The sequence below is a fragment of the Mesoplodon mirus genome (genome assembly GCF_964341445.2).
Source record: "Mesoplodon mirus genome assembly, chromosome: 7".
Taxonomy (NCBI): domain Eukaryota; kingdom Metazoa; phylum Chordata; class Mammalia; order Artiodactyla; family Ziphiidae; genus Mesoplodon; species Mesoplodon mirus.
The window spans coordinates 114,056,895-114,062,233 of record NC_138983.1 but is presented as its reverse complement, the minus strand read 5'-3'; the positions used below and the strand labels follow the sequence as shown (position 1 = coordinate 114,062,233).

The window sequence follows — 5,339 nt, the reverse complement described above, 5'->3', positions numbered from 1 at the left end:
AGTTTTTGCTTTCTGTAAAACTATTTTCTCTCTTTCAAATGTGAATGATAGCCTTGTTAGGTAGAATATTTTTAGTTGTAGGAGTTTTCCTTCCATCACTTTGAATATATCATATCATTCCCTTCTGGCCTGCAAAGTTTCTGCTGAAAAGTCATTTGAGAGTCTTATGGGAGTTCCCTTGTACATAACTAGTTGTTTTTCTCTTGCTGCTTTTAAGATTCTCTCTTTATCTTTAATTTTTGTCATTTTAGTTTTGATGTGTCTTGATATAGAACTCTTTAGTTTCATTAGTAGGGGGACTCTCTGTGCTTCCTGGATCTGGAATTCTGTTTTCTTCCCCAGACTAAGGAATTTTTCAGCTATTATGTCTTCAAATAAATTATCTGCCTCTTCTCTCCCTCTTCTCTTTCTGGGACCTTTATAATATGAATGTTAGTACACTTGATGTTGCCCCAGAGGCCCCTTAAACTATCCTTACTTTAAAAAAATTTTTTTTCTATTCAGCTTGGGTGATTTATACTATGCTTCAAGTTTGCTGATCTGTTCTTCTGAATCATCTAATCTACTGCTGATTCCTTCTAGTGTATTTTTTTTTTTTTTTTTTTTTTTTTTTTTTTGCTGTACGCGGGCTTCTCACTGCTGTGGCCTTTCCCGCTGTGGAACACAGGCTCCAGACGTGCAGGCTCAGCGGCCATGGCTCACGGGCCCAGCCACTCCGCGGCATGTGGGATCTTCCCAGACCAGAGCACGAACCCGCGTCCCCTGCATCGGCAGGTGGACTCTCAACCACTGCGCCACCAGGGAACCCCTAGTGTATTTTTTTATTTTAGTTTTTCTATTCATCAGAACTGTTTGGTTCTTCTTTAAATTTTCTAACTCTTTGTTGAAATTTTCACTCTGTTCATCCTTTCTTCTCTTGAGTTTGGCAAACATCTTTATGATCATTACCTTGAACTCTTTATCAAGTAAATTGCTTATCTGCACCTCTTTTAGTTCTTCTGAGGTTTTGTCCTATTCCTCCTTTTGGAAAATATTCCTTTGTATCCTCATTTTGCTTAATTCTCTGTGTTTATTTCTATGTATTAGGTAATTCAGTTAAGTTTCTTGATCTTGGAGAAGTGGTTTTATGTGGGAGATGTCTTATGTGGCCTAGCAGCACACTGCCCTCTGGTCACCAGAGCTATGATTCAGGTGTGCTCCTTATGTGAACTGCATGGGCCCTTTTCTTGTGGGAGGACTGACTACTGTGGGTGCTCTGGTAGGTGGAGCTGGCCATTGGCCCGGTTGGCTGCCAGGTCCTGATTCATGTGGTGGCTGACAGCCAGCTTGTGCATGGGGCCAAGTCCAAGCAAGGCTGTTTGCATAGCTCGGGGTGTCCTGGAGGTGCTGCTAGCTCTCACCTGAGGGTGGAGTCAGGTCCTGAGACAGTTGACTTCATGGCCCAGGGGGTTGTGGGGCTAGTTCCAGCCTTCTGGCGGTCTGCTAAGTTTCTGGCACTAATAAACTAGAGGGAGGACTCCAAAACTGCCTTGTGATCTCCCAGCCTCCTTTGCAGCTGGTGTGATCATGTGACTGGGCTCTGGACCAGGGAAGACCAGGAAAGACCAGGGGAGTGTAGATGTGCCTTATCCCACCGTCCTCCACATTTTTGTCTCCTGAGGAGCCAGGACACAGACCTGCCTGTGGCCTGGACTGACCACAAGGATGAGAACGATGCCCCAGGGGACAATGCACACTGAGATGGGCGGAGCCTGAGTCCTGAACAGGCCAGTGGGCAGGGAGCCCACCTCACTGCTGGACTTTCATGAGAATCTGAGGCTGTAAAGAGAGCTTCATGGACTCAACTGCATTCCCTGAACTCATGAATGTCACCTTCAGCATCAGAAGCTCCCAGTGGTAAAGGGGGCCCTGGGTTAGAGGCCACGTGTACAGAACAAGCTGAAGGGTCCCCTCCCCTCTAAGCAGCTGCCCTCCTGGGATCCCAATCCTGCTTGGGCTGGGTGACCAAGGTCCCTGGAGGGGGCCCAGATGGCAGTGGTCAGACTCCTGCAGCCCTGAGTCAGGTAGAGAAACACAGAGGTCAATAGGGGCAGCCAAGCAGTGGGTGGCAGGGGTGGGGGCTTCTTGTGCCCCTGTCACAGGTCCTGTGACAGGGCTCATAGGGACAGATGGAATGAGGAGAAGGGGGGCCTGGGGACCAGAGGTGAGAAAGAGAAAAGGGGTGGGAGCTGTCACAGCAGGCAGGGAGGTGACAGGCTTCAGGGCGAGGGGCCGGGTGGGACAGTCCAGGGAGGAGGTTTGAGGATGTGCACTGGGGTGGTCTTATCGTTTCAGCTGAGCTGCCCCCAAACATTCTCGGTTTCGATCCACCAAGGCCTCCCGTGTGTCACATGGGGAGCTGAAAAGCCCAGGGGCTCCTCTGCTTCCCGTGTGACTTTGGTTTATAGAAAGCGTGATTTGGCATTGTCCGAAATGCACATCTGACCCATGTAAAGAACATTGCAAGTTTCCACAACATATGTCACAGACACAAATGCCTCTGAAGAATGCTGGTGCCCAGTAGTGATTGATGACCCAGCGATGAACCTACTTGGGTTTCTCACGTCAGAACATCGCACTACGGGTGTCTCCGAGGCAGGTCTTGAGGGAACTCTTTAGACAGAGCTTTCCTCCTGCCCCGCAGCCAACCTCCCTCCCTGTTCCCCTCGCCTCCCTAAGGTTTGGTCCAACTCCTTCATCACCCACCCCTTTCCCGTTTTGTCTTGACCGACCACTTTCCATCAGACCCTCAGCGAGAAACAAAAATAATTCATGGTGCAAACTTGGGAGCAGCAGCTCACCTGGTAAAAATTAGTCCCTTTGTACTTAAGAGGCCCCACCAAGTGCTGACTGCACAGAAGTCCCAGGAAGCTGAGTGGGGGGCAGCGGGGTTGGGGGTTGGGGGTGGGGCTAACTGCCCCTCCCCTACACATGGTACTGGTTTTCGGTGCATGCGTAGATGGTGCTCGGCTGGATTCTCCTCTGGATCTGCTCAGGCACTTTGGGGAGGATCTGGAAGGTCTGGGGCAGCAGCTCTAGACAGGCCTCGAGGAACTTCTTGATTCGCCAGTAGTAGACGATGGGGTTGAAGACGGACTTGAGGTAGCTGAGCTCTAGGATGCAGAGGTGGGTGGTGTAGAACAAGTGTCCGCAGTAGAACCTCCAGCTGAACACAGACAGCAGGCTGTAGATGGTGTGCGGCAGCCAGCACAGCGAGAAGCCCACGAAGAGGATCAGGATGGTGGTGATGGCCTTGGTTTTGAAGCTCAGGTCCAGGCTGACCTGCCACTGCCACTGGAGCTGCTGCAGGCTGGTGCGGGTCAGCAGCTGCAGGTCCAGGCTGTCGGACTTGTTGTGCACGTGCACGGCATTCTTGTGCACTGTGTGCAGTATGCCCAGGTAGGAGGTGAGCATCACGGCGAAGGTCACGAAGAAGACCCCCAACAGTGTCATCACTTAGGTGCGGCTGGAGAGCAACTCAGTGTAGCCCAGCACGCATTGTGGGGCCCACACCGGCACCTCCACCTGCGGCCAGTCACCCAGCAACAGGGATGAGACACAGAAGTACAGCGTCCGGGACACGACGGTGATCACCTTGGCCCTGTGGGGGTTTAGACTTTCCTGACACTGGATGATGATGAGGAAGTGGTCCACGCTGATGATGAATAGGATGGCCACGCCCTCCAGGATGAACAACCAGTAGAGCACGGCCGAGAGACCCCGAAGAGTTACGATGGTGAAGGGCATGCAGCACAAGGACAGCATGATGTACGAGAAGGCCAGCGTGGCCAGCAGCAGGGTGATGGCGGAGTGCATGGCCGGCCTCTGGTACACGATGATGCAGACCACGGTGTTGCCGAGGAGCCCCACCACGATCATCAGCATCATGAGGATTGCCAGGGACATCCTGAAGGGCGCAGGTGAAGGGGGTGCCCGAGAGCCCGCTGCGTGGCTCCCTTTGGGCAGCAGGTATTTGTAGGTTTCAATGGACGAGCGGTTACAGGCCATAATGGAGGAAATCCTGGAGATGGGGCAGAAAGAAGAGGAAGGGGCTTCAGCGCTTCAGGGGCTGCCGCGTTCTTTCAGCTGGCTGCATTTCTCTCCTGGTTGTCTTGGATCTGGAGGGCACTGCAAGGGCTGGGAGGAGCCTCCCTCTTTGGGAGAAACTGGCTGGGATTTGCGATTCATCACAGCCTCATCATTTCCGTGACAACCGACTGTGTCTGCAGCTTTCTACTTGGACGCTTTCACTGGCCTGTTGCAAAGAAGCATGAAAGAAAAGGGGGTTAGACCTTCCAAGCATGGGTTGGATAGAGCAGTTTTTACCTTTTACAGGTATTTTAAACATCAGAGTGGAGCTGACTCACTTATACCACATGGGGAAAAGGCTTGGTCTTCACAAATACGATGAGTCTTGTCATGTAACCCAGGAAACCTGATCAGACCTACTTTGTGGGGGACCAGAATTTGTAATCAACATTTCCATAATCGGCATGTATTTTATTACTTGAATTATAAACAGCCTGATCCAGTGAAGCTTTGGATGAGGCAACCCCCAGTAGAGAGCCAGCTCCATGAGGGCAGGGTTTTGTCTGTGTGGTTTGCTGTGTCCCCAGCAGAGAAGATGTTCAACAGAAATTCTGTTGAGTGAATAAATGGTAGTTGATGCTGCTGCTATTTGTTTAAGTGTGGAGTCACATGCAGTTTTAAGAAATAATCCAGCAAGACCCGTGTACCCTTCCCCCAATTTCCCTTAATGGTAACACTTTGGACAACTGTAGTGTTGCTAGAATGTTACTTTTGGAAACACTGGTGAAAAAGAAGACACTATCCCCCCAGATAAACACTTTTAAAGGATGCTGTTGGGGCTTCCCTGGTGGTGCAGTGGTTAAGAATCCGCCTGCCAATACAAGGGACATGGGTTTGAACCCTGGTCCAGGAAGATCCCACATGCTTCAGAGCAACTAAACCCGTGCACCACAACTACTGAGCCCATGTGCCACAGCTACTGAAGCCCGCATGCCTAGAGACCATGCTCTGCAACAAGAGAAGCCACCGCAATGAGAATCCTGCACACCACAATGAAGAGTAGCCCCTGTTCGCTTCAACTAGAGAAAAGCCCGCCCACAGCAAGGAAGATCAAACACAGACGAAAAAAATAATTGCCTTGTCAGCACCAGTGTCCTCATGGTAGAACAAACTTCCAAAAATGGCTGCCACTAGTGTTTATGTCTCCAGTGGGAGTCCTAGTAGCTTCTTGCTTCTCCAAGTCGTTCTCCAAGGTCAACTAATGGGTCTGA

General features: G+C 50.7%; 1 pseudogene across 1 annotated transcript; it reads right to left on the bottom strand.

Annotated features, from left to right (window-relative positions):
• Positions 1–2,964: 2,964 nt before the first annotated feature.
• On the bottom strand, positions 2,965–4,227 carry LOC309807849 (putative G-protein coupled receptor 45; annotated as a pseudogene). The gene has a single exon. The product of its transcript is annotated as a putative G-protein coupled receptor 45 (transcript).
• Positions 4,228–5,339: the final 1,112 nt, after the last annotated feature.